Source organism: Xenopus laevis, chromosome 2S (assembly GCF_017654675.1).
Source record: "Xenopus laevis strain J_2021 chromosome 2S, Xenopus_laevis_v10.1, whole genome shotgun sequence".
NCBI classification, from domain to species: Eukaryota; Metazoa; Chordata; class Amphibia; order Anura; family Pipidae; genus Xenopus; species Xenopus laevis.
Genome location: NC_054374.1, coordinates 161,270,581 through 161,295,423, shown reverse-complemented (window position 1 = coordinate 161,295,423; position 24,843 = coordinate 161,270,581). Strand labels below are relative to the sequence as shown.

Sequence of the window (24,843 nt, the reverse complement as noted above, 5' to 3'; positions counted from 1 at the left end):
CTGTGTATTCTGTGCTTGAATGGCTGCCCCCATGGCTACACAGCAGCTTGTTTATATAAACTATAGTAGTACTTATCTGTTATCTACTGTGTATCCTGTGCTTGAATGGCTGTCCCATGGCTACACAGCAGCTTGTTTATATAAACTATAGTAGTACTTATCTGTTATCCACTGTGTATCCTGTGCTTGAATCACTGCCCCATGGTTACACAGCAGCTTGTTTATATAAACTATAGTAGTACTTATCTGTTATCTACTGTGTATCCTGTGCTTGAATGGCTGCCCCCATGGCTACACAGCAGCTTGTTTATATAAACTATAGTAGTACTTATCTATTATCTACTGTGTATCCTGTGCTTGAATGGCTGCCCCCATGGCTACACAGCAGCTTGTTTATATAAACTATAGTAGTACTTATGTGTTATCTACTGTGTATCCTGTGCTTGAATGGCTGCCCCCATGGCTACACAGCAGCTTGTTTATATAAACTATAGTAGTACTTATGTGTTATCTACTGTGTATCCTGTGCTTGAATGGCTGCCCCCATGGCTACACAGCAGCTTGTTTATATAAACTATAGTAATACTTATCTGTTATCTACTGTGTATCCTGTGCTTGAATGGCTGCCCCCATGGCTACACAGCAGCTTGTTTATATAAACTATATTTGAGTTCCTGAAGCAAACACACTAGTTTTACCAGTGCAGTGCTACACAACATTATATTGTCATTCTTTTAAGACACTTTCAGTTGTGGTGTTAATATTCCTTTAGTAAAGGTCTTATCTGGTTTGTAGTTTTCTTGCCTAAAACAACATCTTCACCTTTTCAATTTGTTTTTTTACATCCAGGCTTGAAAATCATATCACAAGATAACACCTAAGGGGAAAAATGGCAACAGCAAATTATAAATGAATTTATACTTAACATACAGTACATGAGTCTATTAGACTGGCTAATTAAAATAATTGCTTAATTTCATAATTATATTTACTCGGAGTTGGAAGGTGCTATAAAGAATGTGTTTAAATGTATCAACACATGTAGAAATGGGATAAAGATATATGGAGTGCCACTTAAACACGGAGAAGATGGCAGAATGGTGTTTATCAATGGTGTTTACCTTCAAATCCAAAACTGCCATTTGTATTGTGTATTACAACTGTCACCCACCTGTGCCTTTCTGGTGATGTCATTGATACTGTAGTTCTCTGATGATGTCACTGGAAGGAGTAGTAAACTGTTTGATGTAATCAGCAGGGCCTCCATCAGAGAGGGGTACAGGAGGGGGCTCTAGTCAGGAGCAAAGTCAGTGGCAAAGGGGGCCCAAAGAGATGCAAAATAAGTCTCAATGGGCAAAGGCTTGTGAGGGAATCGTAGAGTTTGTCTGGATTGTGGCTTGGGTTTCATTATAATGGAATGTGACTGTGGTGAATTAGTGTATGATCCTATGTGCATGTACCATTTTTTTTTATTGAGGCTGCATTCTACTTGGTGCAAGGCCCTCCATACAGGTGGCCCTGGTGACCAATGGGCTAATAACGTGAGCTCCTGCTGGTAGGGTCCTACTAACTTTGTAGCATGGGCCTCATGATTCCTAATGGTGGCCCTAGTCACCAAAACAAGAAATTTGAAATCAGTGCTCCACCTTGAATAGTTATTAATGGAGCATGTCCCAATGGTCACTCATCACAAGCTAAATTTTTCTTCTGGTAAACATATATTTGTTGGAAACATTTTGTTTCAAACCATGAAAGCAATATTTCACGAGGGCCCTAATAAACTCTACACACGCACATACATATAAATCAAAGGTCACCAAACCTATGGCTTTAAAGTCTGAATGATATTCTCCTTTTAAAGTGATGTTAATACATTTTTCCTTGATCTCCATGTTGACCCCCTGGATAATGGATGTGTGGGTGGATAATATCCAACATATACTCACTATATATATATTTCAGTGAAATTCACCCGTGCTATATAATATCCATGTACAAGATCCACAGCTGGAGTCTGATTATTGCAAAATCATTTATTTTATGATTGTGATTTTTGGATTTTTCCCCCCCTGTTCCTCAAGTGATGTTTAACTTGTTGTTATCAATTTAATTAAAAATGTTCAGCACATTCTAGAATTTCTATTTTTTTCATTTGATAGAGCAGACAAATGTTTGATTAATGGTCCTATTTCTAAGTCCTTCTGGGTGTTACACACTGAAAGTAACTAAAGGCCAGAGCTGGGACAGCAGAAATAACAGCAGTGATGGACTTGAGGGAATAGACTTCCTGCAGGTCCCAAGGCTTCTTCAACTGGCAGTTTTTTTCTCTACTTGCTCTTGAGATTGCCCTCAAGGTAAAGTCCATCTCCAAGTAATGAAAGAAAATCAGCTTGTATCTGGTGTTTTACTTTTATCTCAGCTCAGGTTGAATTTTTTCTAATGTTACGTTTATAGAAATAAAGTTCTTCATTTTTATTGTTGTTCTACTTTGAAACTTGTATTAAGGTGTTGGTACTTTATAAATGAACTGCAACACATCCAAAATGGGACATATGTCAGCAACCTTGTACATCATTCATCCAAATACAGAGTTCTTGCCCTTGAGACTGGCCAGTAGATCAGTGTTTGAGGTTTGCTTGCTATTCTACTGATGTTTAACAATGCAAGAGTGTAAGAAACCCACCCTGGTGGTCTAGTGGGCAGCGGGGTCCACCCCGTGTCCTCGGCGTGGACGCCCGCTGCGCCGCTCCTGTTCTCCCCTTGCTGGCACCATCTTGGATCCCTAGGGTGCGCACGGCGCGCCTGTGCGTCTCTTAAAGGCGCTGGTTCGCTGGTGCAAAATTGCGCACGTTTTGGCCTGTAGCCAGTGCCATTATAGGATCATATCCTGTAGTTTCCTGAGCTTTGTTCTACCTGTTCCTGAATTTGCTATCCTGACTGATTATCCATGTTTGACCCTGCCTGTTCCTGACTATTATGCATTCTGTATCCTGACCCTTGCCTGCCTACGACAACTCTTCCTGGTTAACCCCTTGATTGACTACCCGGTTGGACCCTTGCCTGCCTGACGATTCTGATATCCACCTGCCTCGATCCAGCCTGTCCGACCATCCTTCTGCCTTATCCAGTCTGTCTGATTATCTGGTTTTGACCCCTTGCCTGCCTGACGATTCTGTTATCTGCCTGTCCTGATCCGGTCTGTTCCGTTTCCACCAGACGCCTTGTCCTTGACCTTCTGCCCAAAGACTCTTGCTATCCGGTCGTGCCCCTTTGCCAGCCAGAACACCTCGCCTTGTACCCCTCGTTAAGTCCAGGTGGCACCCAATTAAGCTGAGGGCTCCTCCCGAAGCCCAAAGGTGGTCACACTACTGGTGAAGCCGAGCCGAGACCAGGGTCCTTGGCATTTTTTCTGGTATTGGGTGCCGGCCGTGACATAGAGTCTACATATTCCAACAGTACCAAAAGTGTAGTCTACAGCACTGACTTGTCCCCCAATTCCTGGTTAGTAACCTAAAATGTCATCGTTAGCATTTTTGTAATAAGATATTAACTCATACAGATGTTTCTGGTTATGCATTTTTTATTGGAACCCTTTGCAGACCTTTGTCATTCTCGCTTTTATTAGAATTACAGTTAACTGACTTGCTAAAATATAATAATGAGAAATTCTTTGCTCCTCTCTCCACCGTGCCACTCTACATCTCGCCACTCCATTTATTCCTGGATTTCTCTTTCTGTTTCTTTCAGAGCCACCCACATCAACTGCCATCTTTTGTCACACCACCCACTGCCATCTCCCAGTTTAAACCTTTATCTCTTGCTGTTCTATCCCTTCTGTAAGAATTCATTGTGTGTCATTTGTGGGCTAGGGTTCAATCCATGATAAATGGCTGTATTTATTATTCTTCTATTTGCAAGTTAGATTGTAAGTTCTGTGGTACCTTACTCCTGCTTCCTTTGAAAACGTGTGTCTTTCTAATTGTATATGTGTTTTTATTTATTTAATTGTTGTTCCCATGACAACTCCATTAATACTGTAATAGATATATGCGCATACACTGATATATGAACAAAAATTATTAACTTGGTAACAATGCTAAGTCATATTAGGCCTTGAGGAGTAGAGCACAACTGCACCAGAAAAAGTTCAACACCTAGTAAAGGGCACAAATCCCTCATCCATTCTGTCTTCTTATTAATTAATTGTGTGTGTAGCATCATCCTGCAAACATGAAAGAAAAAGGCAAGGTCACTGTCACATACTGTAGCCATTGTAACACAAGGTGCTTATTAGCCAATACAATGCCAACTCCAGGCTTCAATCTCCTTTAATGCCTTGTTCAAGCACATTGGTGACCTTTACTCACTGTCTTTGTCACTAGATGTTGTGTTCATTAAATAAGAAAAATAATTTGTATTTCAAGATGCCTTTTATTCTGTATTGATGTATTTATGGAAGAGTGCCAACAGATCATCTGAATGTGTAGGATGAGGCCTCTACAGCTCCCATACCATTTAACACTTAATATATATGTAACGCTACAGGGTTAATGTCCAGCTAGTGCTTAGAGCATGGGTTACATGAAGGCTAGGGCCTTCGCTAAGTGGAAGATTTCAGGTGTGGTGTAGTGGAACTACAACTACCACATGCTGCTGTGCAATAAAACAGGAAAATAATGGGCGCCAGGAGATTCTTGCAGTCAAACAGAATAAACTTTTATTTGTCAGAGACAAATGATCCATAGGGTTGTACTTACATCAGTACAGAGGCATTTGCAGAATATATATATGCGCACCCCACTCACACAGAGCTACAGAGGTAGAGACAGAATATTTATAGGCACACACACAACACAACACAACTCTCACAGAGCTGGCAGGCTCACAAAGAGCTCAGAGGTAGAGGCAGAATATATATATATATATATATATATATATATATATATATATATATATATATATATATATATATATATAGGCACACAACTCACACAGAGCTTCAGAGGTAGATGCAGGTGCATTCCCTGAGGATGTAGTCAAGGCAGTACAGCACCTCCAGGCAGAAATACCTCACACATGGTCTGGATCTCACCCAGTGGAGGGGTCAGGGAGGAGAAGCTAAAGCCTGACACCCGATCCACTGTGACCCTTCATCGTAGGCAAATCTTACAGCCTGTGAAGCTACTCCCTGCTACACCTCCTTGATGGAGCACAAAGCTGCTTGTTCTCTCTTCCCTCACTGTCTTACTCTCCTATAAAATTATATTCCTGCCATTTACTAGCCTCATTCAAAAGGTCCCTGCTCCCCAACTTATCTCTCTAGAGGTACCGGTCTCTCTAGGCACATGGCTTTTCTGGGCCTTGCTGTACCCAGGCCCCACTAGGTATACCCAGCTGGATCAGCATCCAGCAGCCAAAGAGGAAGATCCTCCCCTTCTCACTCACTATAACAAAGTGTGACAGGACGTGGTCACATCGCCTCCTGGCCAATAATACAACCGTGCAAGTTACATCTAGCTACATGGGCATCTGCCCAGCAACTAGGGAGATCAGGAAGTGTAGGGAATTAAAGCCATAGGGGCACATTAACCCTATGGGTCCCTACATATACCTGTATTTAACATCAGTTTCTTTTTTGTATCCTAAGACACTCAAGGCCTTAGAACAAAACATGAGCACAAGTGCCATTTTTTCACTTTGCATCCTGCCTTCCTCCTTGAAAAATTGCTCCAGGTCTCTGCTCTCCATTTTGGAGCACAAATACCTGCTGCTACCTGGAGTAAAACAGGTTGCACCAAGAAAATTCTTGCTACCTTTATTTTTAATCCAACCCTAGCCTTGAACAAATATAAAACCATGTGTTGGACTTTAAGGGTCAATTATTTTAACACAGGGCAAAAGTGCATTTCTTAAGGCCTGTTTTCCTTCTCACCCCACCCATCTCCTAACTTGCACAGGCCGCAAAGTGGCCCCTTATCCACCGACTCTGAAGTCTGCACCTCTTGATGGATTTTTATCACAACACGTAAAGACATGGAAAATGGGATAGTAAGGAGAAGCCAACAAGGACTAGGTCCATGATGCAGAACATGGAACACATTATTGATTTATTTACATATAAAACCCTACCGTCATTATGTAATGAGATTTGTGCTAATTAGCTAGAAGGGAAGGAGGGGTCTGCAGGTCATCCTACTAATTAACCAGTTTGTTGGCAAAGATGGATTGTGAGGGTCTTCTCCTTTTATTTGGTCCTCATGTTAATGATAGGGCTATAAATCAGTTACTTCAACCTTCGCCCCAAAGAACTGCCAACATGTGCAATTATAAAATTATAGAAATTATAATTATAAATAAAAATGTGAACATAAAGCACCACAGCTGCCTGCTGATTGGTTGCTATGGGTTACTAGACCTATTGAAACAGTTCTATAGAAAATGCAACCGTATGTACAGTAGATTAATGCAAAGGGAACATAACAAAGTGGCTCATTAAACCTACTTAGAAATGAATCCCTATGGACTGGTATGTACATACAATAAGGTATTCAAACATGTAGGTCTCTATAATCTATTATTCAGGGATATATTCTACTTTGAAATAAAATAATTATTCCTGTTTAATAAAGCAGTGGTTACAGCTAATGATGGGCAAATTCCTGCGATTCACGAAACCGACGCAAAAATTCAGCGACGAATGTGTGCCGGCGTCTGAAAAACGGGCGCCGGCGACAAAAAAATGGACGTTTTGCAAATTTCCCGCTAAATTCGTGAAACGGCGAAAAATTGCAGAAACAGCGCCAGCGTCAAAAACGTCCATTTTTTTATGCTGGCGCCTGTTTCTAAGACGCCGGCGCACATTCGTCTTCGAATTTTTGCGAATTGTGGGAATTTGGTGCAAAATTTTTGCCGAAATGCTACAAATTCGCCCATCACTAGTTACAGCTTATTTTTATTCAAGAGTCTGCCCTGAACCCCCTCCCCCGCCCCTTCTGTATCTCCCTTATGGAGATTTAGGAGGAATTGTTTCTATTTATGTTGTAGAACAATGTTATATGTCTGAGGCAGTGACGGACATTTTTAATGAAGGCAGAAAGCCAATCACTTAACGTTAGGCGAAAACCAGCAATTTCCTTTGATCCGGTTCTATGTGAACTGAATGGATTTGCAAATGAACACTTGGCTTAGTGTCAAGTAGCCCTTCACCTGGGGTCCCTCGTACTCTCTAAATGTATTTATTCTATATAACCACTTGTGTGCAAATGAGACTGCAGATCCCATCGGCAACAGCATTGTTTAAAGAAACCTTATAAAACCTGTAATGGCATGTGTATGTACCTATGTACTGTATTCTCTAAGGATCCGGGGCTTGTTTGGATCTGATTGTTATTCTGATGGCTTTGCAAATAAGTGATATTGTTCTAAGTCCAAATGTAATGCAAATCTGCCTTTAGTTATTTATATAATAACTGTAATTATATATAATGTCGGAATTTCAAGCAAGTTCTGCCAACTCTGAAAGGCCTCATTTGTGTGTGGGTGCTGGGAATAGTACTTCCACAAGAACTGAAAGGCCACAGAATGTGTGATAAATATTATAAGTAACTTTAATTGTCCCTCAGTGGGACTATTATCCCCCAGTCACACTCCCTACCAGAGACTATTATCCCACTGTTACTATAGGCACCATCTCTCCCTACTATACCTGCTATCCCACAGTCACACTCCCTTCCTAGAGACTATTATCCACTGTTACTATAGGCACCATCTCTCCCTACTATACCTGCTATCCCACAGTCACACTCCCTTCCCAGAGACTATTATCCACTGTTACTATAGGCACCATCTCTCCCTACTATACCTGCTATCCCACAGTCACACTCCCTTCCCAGAGACTATTATCCACTGTTACTATAGACACCATCTCTCCCTACTATACCTGCTATCCCACAGTCACACTCCCTTCCCAGAGACTATTATCCACTGTTACTATAGACACCATCTCTCCCTACTATACCTGCTATCCCACAGTCACACTCCCTTCCCAGAGACTATTATCCCACTGTTACTATAGACACCATCTCTCCCTACTATACCTGCTATCCCACAGTCACACTCCCTTCCCAGAGACTATTATCCACTGTTACTATAGACACCATCTCTCCCTACTATACCTGCTATCCCACAGTCACACTCCCTTCCCAGAGACTATTATCACACTGTTACTATAGACACCATCTCTCCCTACTATACCTGCTATCCCATAGTCACACTCCCTTCCCAGAGACTATTATCCCACTGTTACTATAGACACCATCTCTCCCTACTATACCTGCTATCCCACAGTCACACTCCCTTCCCAGAGACTATTATCCACTGTTACTATAGACACCATCTCTCCCTACTATACCTGCTATCCCACAGTCACACTCCCTTCCCAGAGACTATTATCCCACTGTTACTATAGACACCATCTCTCCCTACTATACCTGCTATCCCACAGTCACACTCCCTTCCCAGAGACTATTATCCACTGTTACTATAGACACCATCTCTCCCTACTATACCTGCTATCCCACAGTCACACTCCCTTCCCAGAGACTATTATCCACTGTTACTATAGACACCATCTCTCCCTACTATACCTGCTATCCCACAGTCACACTCCCTTCCCAGAGACTATTATCCCACTGTTACTATAGACACCATCTCTCCCTACTATACCTGCTATCCCATAGTCACACTCCCTTCCCAGAGACTATTATCCCACTGTTACTATAGACACCATCTCTCCCTACTATACCTGCTATCCCACAGTCACACTCCCTTCCCAGAGACTATTATCCACTGTTACTATAGACACCATCTCTCCCTACTATACCTGCTATCCCACAGTCACACTCCCTTCCCAGAGACTATTATCCACTGTTACTATAGACACCATCTCTCCCTACTATACCTGCTATCCCACAGTCACACTCCCTTCCCAGAGACTATTATCCACTGTTACTATAGGCACCATCTCTCCCTACTATACCTGCTATCCCACAGTCACACTCCCTTCCCAGACACTATTATCCACTGTTACTATAGGCACCATCTCTCCCTACTATACCTGCTATCCCACAGTCACACTCCCTTCCCAGAGACTATTATCCACTGTTACTATAGACACCATCTCTCCCTACTATACCTGCTATCCCACAGTCACACTCCCTTCCCAGAGACTATTATCCACTGTTACTATAGACACCATCTCTCCCTACTATACCTGCTATCCCACAGTCACACTCCCTTCCCAGAGACTATTATCCACTGTTACTATAGGCACCATCTCTCCCTACTATACCTGCTATCCCACAGTCACACTCCCTTCCCAGAGACTATTATCCACTGTTACTATAGGCACCATCTCTCCCTACTATACCTGCTATCCCACAGTCACACTCCCTTCCCAGAGACTATTATCCACTGTTACTATAGACACCATCTCTCCCTACTATACCTGCTATCCCACAGTCACACTCCCTTCCCAGAGACTATTATCCACTGTTACTATAGACACCATCTCTCCCTACTATACCTGCTATCCCACAGTCACACTCCCTTCCCTACTATACCTGCTATCCCACAGTCACACTCCCTTCCCAGAGACTATTATCCACTGTTACTATAGACACCATCTCTCCCTACTATACCTGCTATCCCACAGTCACACTCCCTTCCCAGAGACTATTATCCCACTGTTACTATAGACACCATCTCTCCCTACTATACCTGCTATCCCACAGTCACACTCCCTTCCCAGAAACTATTATCCCCACTACTACAAGTACCATCTAACCTTACTTTTGATATGAAAGCTAAGTCTGTAAAGCAGAGAAATATTCTATAACATGAAATGTTAGAACTGTAATATCCCTTAAGCAAAACGTTTTTTCATCATCCCATCCTCTAATGCCTTTTATTATCAAAATAGATTTTATCTGTTCAGATCTGGGGTGAATAAAGGTAGACTGAAATGCAAACTTGTACTGAACAATACGTGAAAGTGTATTCTTCTCTTTTTTTCGGAAAGAGTATGTCACCTGGAAAACACTTGTTTTTGGGCTTAGATGTCAAGGTAAATATGAGATACAGGTTGAAGTTATTTTTCTATAAATATTCAAGAAAACAAGTAGCAGGAGTTACACTAAAGATTGTGTCACCTACAGAATACATAAACTACTGGAGCTGTCATACTGCTTGTTCTAATATGGTTTAAATAAATATAATGTATAGACTCCCTCAATGACATAATGATCCTATTATATCATATTATGGTGGAATGCTTGCTTGGCTTTACCAAATATTATATTTGTATTGTAACTATCTCTGACATACAGTAGGAGTACTCTCGCTTTCCTCCACAAGATAAAGACATATAGAACTGCTATTTTTTTGTGTTGACAACTTTGTGTTGACCCCAAATAACAATTTAGTGGCACTCTGCTATTTCTCATTCATTGGATTTTCTGCAGAGAATGATTTAAGTCATCGTTCAGTAACTATATAGGGGTTGGGGCTGAGCCCCATATTTGGAGACACATTGTATAGTCTGTAGTATATTTACAGTTTATGTATAGAAAAGACCTTTTTTATACTGCTAAACTAGGGCAATGAGAGCCTGCTTGAAAGCTATGGAGAGCGCTAATCATTAGATATAACTGACTTAAATAGGACCATTGAGAAAATGGCACATAAAAGAGGACCTTGGGGATATACATTAGAGCACAGGCTATTTATCATTTCTAGAGATGAACTAAAATTCTGGAAATTATGTTTTTTGTGCAAATGAGGAAAAAAGTTTAGCTGATTTTGCATTCCTATGGTAACAGTATTAATATACAATTTGTTTAGGAATAGTAAAATAGTAAGAATGGCCACAAGCTCTTTATAAGCAATGAAAACCAGGCAGAGAAAAATATACAATATGTTTATGAAGTTTTCATTTGCCCAGGTCATGAATAAAGTAGTCAAAGATAGGAAAGTATCTAGTGCTAATTCTAAAGCAACCCACAGCTGAACTTTAAAGGGATACTGTCATGGGAAAAACATTTTTTTTCAAAATGAATCAGTTAATAGTGCTACTCCAGCAGAATTCTGCACTGAAATCCATTTCTCAAAAGAGCAAACAGATTTTTTTATATTCAATTTTGAAATCTGAAATGGGGCTAGACATTTTGTCAATTTCCCAGCTGCCCCAAGTCATGTAACTTGTGCTCTGATAAACTTCAATCACTCTTTACTGCTGTACTGCAAGTTAGAGTGATAATCACCCCCTCCCTTTTTCCCCCCAGCAGCCAAACAAAAGAACAATGGGAAGGTAACCAGATAGCAGCTCCCAAACACAAGATAACAGCTGCCTGGTAGATCTAAGAACAACACTCAATAGTAAAAACCCATGTCCCACGAGACACATTCAGTTACATTGAGAAGGAAAAACAGCAGCCTGCCAGAAAGCATTTCTCTCCTAAAGTGTAGGCACAAGTCACATGACTGGGGGCAGCTGGGAAATTGACAAAATGTCTAGCCCCATGTCAGATTTCAAAATTGAATATAAAAAAATCTGTTTGCTCTTTTGAGAAATGGATTTCGGTGCAGAATTCTGCTGGGGTAACACTATTAACTGATATGTTTTGAAAAAAAACATGTTTTCCGATGACAGGATCCCTTTAAGAAGCTGATTGGATAATTGGTAAAATGCTTCAGAAAGGCTAGTCCAGTTACTAAAAACCTACCACTGCTATACACTGTACATGATGCATAGAAGTATCATTTCAATTTGATTAGTGGATATAAATAAAATATGAGGTAGTGCATGAGACAGTGGATGTTGGATTTTTGGTTCCTATCACAAAAGCGTAGCATTGGGCTACGGCTCATAACATGTTTGTAAACCAATTGAAATATTTCTGTATCAGCCATTCTGGATCTAGGACCTTTTGAAAAGTCTTCATCCAAATATTGCTGCAATTGGTTTTCAGGAGTATTAAGGAGATCAATTGGAGGGCAAATAAACTTTCCAAGAAACAAAAAAGTCCAACAGAAAATATCAGCCATGTGGTAAGGGTGGACCATGCAATATAGATCACCCACAGCATCACTGATGAATATAGTCATACTCAAACGCAAAGACGCAACCAACATCAGAACATTTTTCTTTTTATACACACAATTTATTTATTTATTTACAAACCATTATTTCTATTACACCGGCACAATTAATTCTTTATTAAAATCTACTACCTCAGTTTACTAAAACAATTGTAGAACTATAGATACTTCAGGTTAACTTTTCAAGCTGGTTTCAAGGGTAGAGCATTGCTATATGTGACCCTCTCCTCAGCTGGGTCCTCACAAAAGTATTTAGAGAAAGAATCTTTAGGCAGAACTATAAATGTAGCACATTCGCTGTCACAACGACACTCGGACAACAGTGGTTCTTAACTAGGAACAGTATACACCAAATGTTTATGGCACAATATCACATCATACACCAAATTCACAATCGGTATACAATAGGGGGGTAATTTACTAAACTGCAAATGCAGAAAATCATGAAGAATTCGTGATTTTTTTATATAAAATCTGACTTTAAAAAAATCACGAATTTTCGGAATTTATTAAACCCCAAGGATGGAAAAGTCAGAATAGGAAAATCCGTCATCTCAGACCTGTCGAGGTTACATATAAGTCAATGGGAGAAGTCCCAATGATTTTTTGATGTGCGTTGGGTTTTTGGCAATACCCCGAAGTTTTCTGCATTTTCGGGCAACATTCTGAGTTTTCGGGTGAAAAATCCGAAAAAAAAAACACGACAATCATATGAAAATCGTGTTTTTCGCATTTTTTTTTTTTCAGTATTAATAAATAAGCCCAAAAAACCTGTGCGGATTTGGTCAGACGTTTTTTCTGAAAATATTACGATAAATTCAGACTTTGATAAATAAATCCCTAGGTGCTTCCACAATGTTCCCGGCCTGGTGTGCTCCAAGGGAATTATTCACTGTGCCTGAGTACTACCAGCTTGATTCCTTACAGTCTGGTGGCTATTGCCTGGTGAGCTACCCCAAAATATCACATCATACACCATGTTCACAATGGGAATACCACAGATGTTTTCCTCAATGTACCAGGACCTCATAGTGTGCTTCAAGGGAATTACTACCTATCCCTGAGCACTACCAGCTTGATTCCTTACAATCTGGTGGATATAGCCTGGGGAACTACTCTATGCTAATCTCCTTGTTGGAGCATAAACTGCTCTTCTATCTAGCTCCATCTAACACTTATACACCATTCTATAACACCTTCCACTATGTCGCCTCAATTTTTCATTATCTCTGGGTCACAAAGGCCTTGATTTCTATAAGACGCTTGTCATTTCACTTAGGCCTCCTACCTCAGACTCGCCAGCAGCAGTTAACCTATCCATGAAGGAAAGTCCAAAGAGATAAAACCACATGTTTTCTCCCCTTTTATAAAGCTGGGAATGGGAGCTTCCCAAAGGACTCCTGGGCCAATCGGAAACACCTCCCTCCCACAGGGCATAGGTTACACTTCCTCACAGTAGTGATGTTACCTCATCCCCTTCACAGTTTTATTTATTTTTTTTTGTTTTTCCTTATGGATTTTTCCACCTAAAATTTTCACTGGTTGTGAAAATTAGTCTAATCTATGCCTACCTAAAATGTTTTTTTTACCGCTAGAATTTTTGCGGGAAAAACTATCGTAAATTGCATTTTATTTCTCCGATAAAAGAAAATAATACATTTTTCAAGCATTTGTCCAGAATGTTACCTAATCTTCTCCTTGGTGTGTATAGGGGGTGCTGGTGATCTTATCCAAAGCCTTAGAGATATGGATGACATTCAAGGCTTTATTGACAATCATGAAATAGTCAGTGATCTGTAGAACTAATAACAGAAATGGAAAAAAACGTCTCATAGACCAGATGGGTTCATTGGTATATATTTTTGCATGGCTCTTGTTCAATATATTCTAAGGTACCCAGGCAGAATAAACGACAAAGGCAAATACACTCAATGAAAGAGAAACACAATAATGTATCAGAGCAGAAGGAGAAATAATGTTTGTAGCTCTGAAATAAATCAATCCTGGGATCATTAGAGTAACAACATAAACATTATAAATAGCCAAAGCAACAGGAGACCAGGAAGATAGACTCTTTCCACTGCTATCTTTATCACTTATGAGCAGGGTGGAAAATAGCTTTTCAAATGGATAGTTGAGCTTAAGTAGGGGTGTCTATTGGCAAAAACCAAGTACATTAACTGCTTTACTGCTGATGGCAGTATCCAAAATCACGAATACTCAATCGCTCAATCCACAGCTAGAGCAAGAACAAAGAAAAGGATTAAGAATAGATGATTCTATAAGACAGGGGTCCCCAACCTTTTTTACCTGTGAGCCACATTTAAATGTAAAAAGAGTTGTGGAGCAACACAAGCTTGAACAAAGTCCCTTGCGGTGCCAAATAAGGGCTGTAATTGGCCATTTTGTAGCCCCTATGTGGGCTGGCAGCCTACAGGAGACTCTATTTGGCACTATACTTAGTGTTTATGCAATTTAAACTTGCCTGGAATTCAAAAATAAGCTCCTGCTTTGAGGCCACTGAGAGCAACATCCAAGGGGTTGGAGAGCAACATGTTGCTCAAGGGCTACTGGTTGGGGATCACTGCTATAAGATCTCCTATATGAATGTTGGGACCCTAGAGTTTTATTTGGTGTACAATATATCCAGTCATTTCTAAAGGACCCTTCATTTAAAAAAGAAATAAAAAGTGTTCTTAATTTTGTCGCTTGCAGTACCACTTTTGACCACTTTGGTCTAGAGGGAAATCTTTAAGATACAACAGAAAAGCATAATTTAAACAAAAACTAAAATACCCGAAGAGCTTATTCAAATGTTTTTGCCCAGAATCACTTAAGACACCATCATGATGGTGTGATTATTCAATGAAGTACTGTATAACACAATTGCATAATAGTATTGTATTATGTTATTCTGCACATCTTACAAATATCATGTTGATTGATTTTATTTTTCCATAAATTCTCAGTTCCAAAAGGAAATGTCCGTGCTTTTTTTCATTATTACCCAGAATTAATTTTTATTCCAATATGTCAGTACAGGTATGGGATCCATTATCCGGAAACTAGGAATTACGGAAAGGCCATCTACCATAGAATCAATTTTATCCAAAAAGATTTCCCTTTTCTCTGTAATAATAATACAGTACCTTGTAATTGATCCAAACAAAGAAATTAATCCTGATTGGAAGCAAAACCAGCCTATTGGGTTTATTTAACGTTTACATGATTTTATAGTAGACTTAAGGTATGAAGATTCAAATTAAGGAAAGATCTGTTATCAGGAAAAACCCAGGTGCTGAGCATTCTGTATAACAGGTCCCATACCTGTATAATAAACCAAAGTAGCCAGTCACACAAGTATTTTGTAGCAAAAAAAATTGTGTATAGCTTTTCACTGAGTAGCTTACTCACAAAGGAAACAAGCCTTCAGATAAGATTGAATTCCTTGATCTTCATGCAAGATTGACCCAATAAAATTGTAATCCAAAGGATATTTCAGGTAGAAAAAAAATGTGTTTCTTTCTATGAATTTAAAGGATAAGTAAACCTCTAAAATAAGTCAATGTAAAATTGATAAGGGTGCTATTCAAAGCACTTTTGCAATGTACATTCATTATTTATTTTTCTTTAATTTCAAGATATTAAGGGATACATGTACTGTTAATATGAGTGAATTTTGTTCCAACAGCGCCACCTGCTGGTCAGTTTCCCACCAGTCTGACCACCTAGTAGTCAAGGAAGTTGTCAGGAGAAATAAAGAAGTTTCTCTGATGTTCTTCTGCCTAGGAAAGATTTGAGTAAGGTTTATAATTTTTCCTAAGCAGAATAATATCAGATCAGACACTTTCTTTCTCCTGACGACTTTCTTGACTACTTGGTGGTCAGACTGGTGGGAAACTGACCAGCAGGTGGTGCTGTTGATCCTTTAATATCTTTGAATGAAAAAAGAATAAATAATGAGTGTTCATTGCAAAAGTGCCTAGAATGGCCTTATTTGGCATCCCTGGGAACTTTGTTCATGCTTGTGTTGCTCCCCAACTCTTGTTATATTTTATTGTGACTCACATGTATAAAAGTGAGGTAAGTAAAAAAAAAACAGCTATAAACACCCAGTGGGGCAGCTGTTTGAACTTGACTTGGGACATCTCCTAAGTAAGTCTGGTACATAGCTGATTTTGTCCCCCTTAAATAACCACAATGAGCAGCAACCCTTAAAGAGTTTTCTAAAACTGTCAAGCAACAGTGGAAACTGGAGCCAAACACCTAAAAACGTGGCCTACTCCATAGTGTTTGGAACAGATCGGACTGCAGCCTGCTGCTTGCTTATACTCAATTCCACCGTCTTTCGATAATGGAAATGAAATTTTAAAAAAACAAATGCCTGGAACAACTGAGTAGGTGTAAACTTCTGCTTCCTTCTAGTGCATTGTTATTGCTGACATTGAGTTGTGCAACGGAATGCTGTTTCATTGATTCATAATGTAGGTTTCATCCCGTGGGAAGAAACATTGTTGTGATTTTAATTTTTATCTCTGTCTTTTTTTATATATCTTTTAACTAATTCTGGTTTTAATGAACAGGAACATCTGTCCAATCTGTCGTCAGGGATTTCATCTCATCGTACTGAATAGAGAATGTTTTGCATGTACTGGTATGGGACTTGTTATCCAGAATGCTCAGGACCTGGGGTTCTCTGGTAATAGATCTTTCCATAATATGGCTCTTCATAGCTTAAGGGGCTTATTTACTAAAATCAGAATTTTTCTGATTAATAAAAAAAAAATCCAACCAAACTAGAATCCATGATTTACCCTTATTTATCTTTAAAAATCATGATCGGATCGCCAGAAACCACAGCTTTTTTGATTGTTGCACGAAAAATGAAACTTTTTCTGATTGGAGCACGGCAAATCCAAAATTTATCGGATTTGACTCCCAGAAAAGTCTGAGTTTCTCATGAAATCAGCCAGAAATGTTCAGATCTGCCATTGACTTCTACAGGACCTCAACAGGTTGAAGATGGAGTATTTTCAGATTCTGACTTTTTGCAGCTTCGGGGTGTAATACATCTTGAAAAACTTGAGTTTTTATTTTTCCACCAAAAATTTGAATTTCATAGTAAAACTCTAATTTATCTAATTTTTACCATTCAGACTTTAATAAATAACCCCCTATGTCTACTAGAAAATCATGGAGCCCTTTATCATGTTATTTTCTAAAGCTTGGTTTAATGAAACAAAATATTCTGACCAAAGATCTAAATTACAGAAAGACCCCTTACCTGAAAAACCCCTAATCCCAAGCATTCTGTATAATAGATCCTATATGTGTATCATGCATATATTGCAGGGGCCAGTACAATTCTGACATTACCGTGTATTTAAGGTTCAAAAGTTGTTGGGTCTGGAAACCACCAGGCAATGAGATATGTTTCTATTGAAAAAGTAATATAACCCTAATTTGGTTACTGTCTCTTTAAATAGCAATTAACCCTTGGCAATCCAGGGCCCTGAGTCCAGTTTGCAATAAAACAAATAAACACTTTATGTAAAACTGTATTTAGTAACTGTAAATGCAAATCACACAATATCACTTTACTCTGGGGAATCTGTGTAGACTATCAACCCCTGGCACAGTCTCTCAATGCCACAGTCTCACACCAGGTGGATAAATGCAGAATCACTCCGGTCAGTTCAATGTCTTTTCCCTAAGTGCTCTTATGTACCCAGGTAGCGCTAACTGCCCCAAGGTACCTTTCCCTTTGAAAGTAGTACCTGCCCACATGGCAGGTACACGAGCAAGACCTGTCCTCACCCTAGGGAAGCATACAGTGGCCAAAGTATCCACAGGCAGGAGATAGAAACTGGCTATCCCTAATGCTCAAATACATTCTCCAGTAGAACAAAATGCAGCCTTTCCTACTCCTTCTTCCTGGAAACTCCTTTCAAGCAGCCGTGTCACTCTCCACAGTTCTGGACCTCTCTGACTGCTGCAGCAGGGATCCCTTTATAAGCTCTGTTAAACACCCTGTACATTTGGCTCCAAAGTCAGGCACACCACCTCTCCCAAGGATGCACTGGGGCGCCCAGCCAATCGGATGGCTCTCCAGCCTGTAACTGGGCTGGATGATGTCACAGACAGAAAAACAGGGGAAGGATTTGTCTGATCCCCTACAGTAACATTTATGCAATGTGATGGTTTCCATTGAAGCAGGAATCACCTACTCATAAAGCATAGAGTTTCCATTGAAATCAAAGAAAACTAGTTGTTCATACAACATCTTTACTATTTTATCATTATCAAGAGGTGGTTATAGGACAAGATTTTATGGCAAACAACTCTATCAACAAAACCTTGGGTACCTACTTGTGTTCCATTGTTCCTTATTTGTATTTTTGTATTGCACATGTAGGGATGTGTAAAATAGCCATCCCCAGTATTATTTAGCAGACAGTCCCCTAGTGTTATAGACACCTAACTGGGTCATAAAATACAGTTAGGAGGGGGAACTGTTTCCTATTCCTGCTTTAAGCTATGCCCCTTGTTGTTCTCACAGTGACCAGTAGATGGCACTGTACTAAAAAATAAAAGCCTCTGAAGCCATGCTTTCAGTGTCCATTTTGTGCTGGCTCTAACCTGAACAGGCAAGTAGAGCCCTGTAGAACCTAGACAGGTCAGGTCTAGTATAGGATAGGCTACTCACCCTTAAGAGGTCACTCTAGGAGTGACAGACAGGTTATTTACCTGAGCAGCTCAAGGCTCCGATGAGGAGAGTCAGAGGGATTAAGATCATGGGTACTAATAGCCCAGAAGTAGGGACTAAGTGTATAGGACTAGGGTTGATAGGTTCCCCTCAGGTTCCACTTAGGGAAAAGGCTGAAAGGGTGTACCTTCATTGCTGCTGAGCCTGTCCTCTTATCTGTGGGGACTTATACTGACCAAAAATGATGTGAGTATGTGCCTATCCACTGTTGATGTGAAATCCTGTCTGCTCTACTGCATACTCCATTGAAGATTGTATATGTTCAATAAATATGTTCATGGTTAAGTTATAAGAACTACTGGCACCCAATTATTATACCCTGTACAGTTGCACTACACCCTGCCTCCACAACGCTGCGAGGGCTCACTCCCTAAGATTATAGGTCTCATCCAGAGCACATTTATTGGGAGTGAAGCTCAATAGTAGTGTAACAAAACAAACAATTTACTATAGCACTACACACACATGTGGTGTGATCCATGGAGTTATATTCAAGGCACAATCCATACAAATCTTATTTAATATGTTAGACAATATATGATACTTATATTTACAAAAAAGTGAAATAAAAAAACAAATGATCATCTGAGAATAATATCAATCTGGACATTTACAGATGTTTTAGCTGCTGCATTTTTTAAGTCCAGTTTTTGAGATTTTTCAAAATTCAAATTCAAGTTGAAACTCAAAAACAGTCAAAATGCATAATAAACTAAAATAAGCACTTACCTTAAATTATAACTCACTATAGCTGGCATTCAGGCTGGGCCCCCTTAGCTCATAACAAGGTTACAGATATATAGAAACATTGGGGTGTCACCCTGCTATAGTTCCAGGGGTACCCATGGCACAAATAAACACTCACTCCAAATCTCCCGTTAACTGGCCTTCAGGCTGGGCCCCCTTAGCTCATAACAAGGTTACAGATATACAGAAACATTGGGGTGTCACCCTGCTATAGTTCCAGGGGTACCCAGGGCACAAATAAACACTCACCCCAAATCTCCCCCTAACTGGCCTTCAGGCTGGGCCCCCTTAGCTCATAACAATGTAACAGATATATAGAAACATTGGGGTGTCACCCTGCTATAGTTCATGGGGTACCCAGGGTTAAAATAAGCACTCACCCCAAATCTCCCCCTAATTGGCCTTCAGGCTGAGGTGCCTGCCTTTGAGCTCCTTTTCACAGTTTGGTAGCCACTGCTCAAGGCCTCTCCTACTGGTGACTAACTGCATTCTGGTGATAGGACATGCTGAAAGCTGTAGTTGGGTAGACACAAGTGCAAGACTTGCTCAGTGTAGAACACAATGTTGTGCGCAAACAAGACTGAATTCACTTGTCGATGAACTTCTGCCTATAACAAGTCAGTTCCCTGATCTGCAGACTGCTCTTGTGCCAGATTTACAACTATCTGCCAATTGTTCAAATAATTCCTCGGAAAACATATACTGAAATTCCATTGACCTCCTTAAAACCCAAGGGAACGGCAGGCTATGCATTTCAATCTCCTCTCACAGAGATCAGGGTTAATCGAAGTCAAAAAAACGACACCCCGTCCATCTTTAATGGATTTTCCTGTCCTGGTTGGCTTTGCCGTGTAAACAGTGGAGATATAATTCAGTCCGACAGGCTCATCCCTAATGAGAAGCCGTGCGGCTGGGCCAAAACTCTGGGACCACATGGCCAACAAGAGAGGGGAGGGGGTTAGCAATTCAGGTGATAGGTCTACTAGGTGTTTCTCAAATTACTGTAACCCTGATAATTAAGTTATGAACCGAGACATAATAACGTATTGCCTGAATGGAGCGACCTGAAATCAGCACAGGCACAAGTTAAAAAGTTCATCAACTCCTCAAAAACGCCATTGCCGCATCTTAAATGGAAGCGGATGTTTTTATTTCCCAGAAGGCCGTTCATTGGGAAGAAATAAAGTACAGGTACGGGACCTTTTATACAGAATGCTCAGGACCTTGGGTTTCCCGGATAAGGGGACTTTCCGTAATTTGGATTTCCATATCGTAAGCCTGTTAAAAAAATGTCAAATATTAAATAAGCCCAATAGGCTGGTTTTGCTTCCGATAAGGATTAATTATCTCTTAGTTGGGATCAAGTACAGATATGGGACATGTTATCAAAAATGCTCAAGACCTGGAGTTTTCTGGATAATGGATTTTCCATAATTTTGATCTTCATACCTTAGGCAGGGGCGCTCCACCAATGAGACGAGTTGAGCAACTTGCCTCAGGCGGCAGCAACAGGTAGGTTTCCAGGCGTGGCAAAAAGCTGCTTCTGGTACCTTTAAGAGCCAAATTTCCGGTTTTGAAACCGGAAATTCTGTGTTCCTGCCAGCGAGGAGGGCGGCATTTGAGGAGACGCCTCAAGCTGCTTCCTCATTAGAATCGGCGCTGACCTTAAGTCTACTAGAGAATCATGTAAACATTAAATAAACCCAATAGGCTGGTTTTGCTTCCAATAAGGATTAATTATATCTTAGTTGGGATCAAGTACAAGCCACTGTTTTATTATTACACAGAAAAAGGAAATCAGTTTAAAACATTTGGATTATTTCATTATAATGGGAGATGGTCTTTCCATAATTTGGAGCTTTCTGGATAATGGATCCCATACCTGTATATATATATATATATATATATCTCTGTATGACATTCCGTCTGAGCTTCAGTTTGCCCAGTAACACTAGTGAGTTAGAAAATAAGGCTCATTTACTGTGCTCCCAGACAGAAGTGTAAGAGCACTAAGGGGTGCAAGAGTTAAGAGACTGAGGGAAGGGTATCTATATGGTGGATACAAGTCTCAGTTTGCCCTTCATGAATACAGAGAGCACTGGGGGGGAGCAGCTGCAGGTCTTTATTTTCTATAATGAGAGTGGAAGGCAGGCTGCAAAGTGCACAGAAAAGTTCCCTTTTAATAAACCATTACCACTCATAGAATATCCCATTATTATATCACATATACCGTATATACTCGAGTATAAGCCGTCCTGAGTATAAGCCGAGGTACCTAATTTTACCTCCAAAAACTGAGAAAACTTATTGACTCAGGTATAAGCTTAGGGTGAGAAATGCAGCAGCTTCTGTAAGTTTCAACCAAAAAATTGAGGGTTTCTGCTCCCATTGGAGGTGCCGGCGTCTCGTTTTTGGATGCCGGTGACCATTCTTGGAGGCCGGCGAATATTCTTGGAGACTATTCTTGGATGCTGGCGACTATTCTTGGACGCCGGCGACTATTCACCCGAGTATAAGCCGAGGTAGAGTTTTTAAGCATATTTTGGGAACTGAAAAACTCGGCTTATACTCGAGTACTGTATATACGAATATGAATGGGAGCGGCCATTGTGCTTGCAGAGTTACAGTTTAAGTCTGTTGTAGGAGGTATATATAAGTGGTCGCTGTATGGCAGTTCCTACCTATATGTATAAAAACAAATACCTAGAGATGGAATGTTCTGGGCACACAATAAGCTATACCCTCAAACTGTACTGTCTAATGAAAGCAATATGGCACCTCCTACCCATATGTATAAATACAAATATACAGAGAAGGAATGTTCTGGGCACACAATAAGCTATACCCTCATACTGTACTGTCTAAGGGAATCAATATGGCACCTCCCACCCATATGTATAAATACAAATATACAGAGAAGGAATGTTCTGGGCACACAATAAGTTATACCCTTATACTGTACTGTCTAAGGGAATCAATATGGCACCTCCCACCCATATGTATAAATACAAATATACAGAGAAGGAATGTTCTGGGCACACAATAAGCTATACCCTTATAATATACTGTCTAAAGGAAATGATTAGGCAGCTCCCACTCGTAGGTATAAATACAAATATAGAGAGAAGGAATGCTCTGGGCATACTTTCTGTCTAGGGAAAACAATATGGCAGCTCCGACTCATAGGTATAAATACAAGGAATGCTCTGTGCACACAATAAGCTATACTCTCATACTGTACTTTCTAAAGGAATCAATATGGCACCTCCTTCCTCCCATATGTATAAATACAAATATACAGAGAAGGAATGTTCTGGGCACACAATAAGCTATACCCTCATACTGTACTGTCTAAGGGAATCAATATGGCACCTCCCACTCATAGGTATAAATGCAAATCTATGGAAGAAGAATGTTCTGGGCACAGAATAAGCTTTACCCTTATAAAATACTGGCTAAAGGAAACAATATGGCAGCTCCCACTCATCGGTATAAATACAAATATAGAGAGAGAAGGAATGCTCTGGGAATACTGTAAGCTATACCCTCATACTGTACTGTCTGTCTAGGGGAAACAATATGGCAGCTCCGACTCATAGGTATAAATACAAGGAATGCTCTGGGCACACAATAAGCTATACACTCATACTGTACTGTCTAAAGGAATCAATATGGCACCTCCTTCCACCCATATGTATAAATACAAATATACAGAGAAGGAATGTTCTGGGCACACAATAAGCTATACCCTCATACTGTACTGTCTAAGGGAATCAATATGGCACCTCCTTCCTCCCATATGTATAAATACAAATATACAGAGAAGGAATGTTCTGGGCACACAATAACCTATACACTCATACTGTACTGTCTAAGGGAAATAAGGCAACACACAGTCATATGTATAAATACAAATATACTATAACTATGTAACTATGTATAATGTTGCCACATTTTAATACCTGTCCATAGAAAATACTGTATTCATTTAATGTTACCTTTTAGACTGAATAGTTTGGCTAAAATTCAATGACATGCCGCCATGACACTGAGAAGGCCTCTCTCTCTCTGTCTCTATCTCTGTCTCTATCTCTGTCTCTATCTCTCTCTATCTCTGTGAGCTGATCTAGCTGAGTAAGTGCCACCAATAATTTTTAAGGTTAGAGCGAGTGGGTGAATCATTTAAGTTTGTAGAGAAATCCTTGTATTCTGTCTGCTCTTTCTTCTTCCCCAGAGATGTGCTTTGAAGCGAAGGAAGATTCTCCGTCTTATCTCCACCTCCTACACTGTACATACCGTCCCCAGAGGATTGGACTTGCTGCTTATTGCATGTTGCTTTGCAGAGAATGTTGCTAAAATATTTGATCACACTACACACGTTTTCCAGTGATAGCAAATGTGATACAGAGGAGCAACTCTATCTGCCCACGTAGCCTTCCACCGCACGGACTTCTAGCCTTTCTATCCACCCAGCAACACAACTGCTGATATATATTAATAATGATAATTCTATTTTTCTTCAAGGATTTTTTTAATCTATTTTTTCTGTCTGGACCTTCTGATTTTTTTTTTGTTGTTCAATAGATTGTATGGATTGTCACTAAGGAGCCACTTCTAAAGGAACCTCTCAGCCGTCATGGAACAGCGGCGACACAAATGCACTAAAGGGCTCGTTGACTCAATACCTGGCCAAGGACATCACTTATCTCTTCCTTAAAGTAAGTGATCCTGACAACGTCAGGAAGTCTTCTAATGGTTTCGAGGTGGGATTCGGACTTAGTGTTGAAAATTCCAGGTTTAGTTTTAGATTCATGATATATATCCCCTTAGTTGGGATTATCTGGAACGCACATCTTCCAGATAATGGAGGTCTTTCTGTAATCTGGAGCTCCATATCTACTGAAGAAACATTAGTTTCTCTTGCCACCAATATAGGTAACATCAACAACAAGGTAGTGTTTTAATATTCCAAAAATAGCTTCCAGATCCCAAACCTAAGGGTGTTATTTATTAATGTCTGAATAAATTAATGCCAAAAACTCAAAAAATTTCATTTTATTTACTATAAAATGTGAACTTTTCATGGGAAAAAACAAAAACTATTTTTTGAGTTTTATTATACCCTCGAATCTGAAAATCCAGCATCTCAGACCCTTCCGAGGTTGTATACAAGT

At 40.0% G+C, this 24,843-nt stretch overlaps 1 protein-coding gene across 8 annotated transcripts in view; it reads left to right on the top strand.

Annotated features, from left to right (window-relative positions):
- LOC108710030 (teneurin-4) overlaps positions 1–24,843 on the top strand; it is an 835,304-nt gene that overhangs the window by 194,996 nt on the left and 615,465 nt on the right. For all 8 annotated transcript variants that reach the window (XM_041584600.1, XM_041584599.1, XM_041584601.1 and 5 more), the window contains exon 3: positions 24,254–24,387. The gene's annotated coding sequence lies outside the window, so the exon portion shown is untranslated. The remainder of the gene's footprint in view (positions 1–24,253; positions 24,388–24,843) is intronic.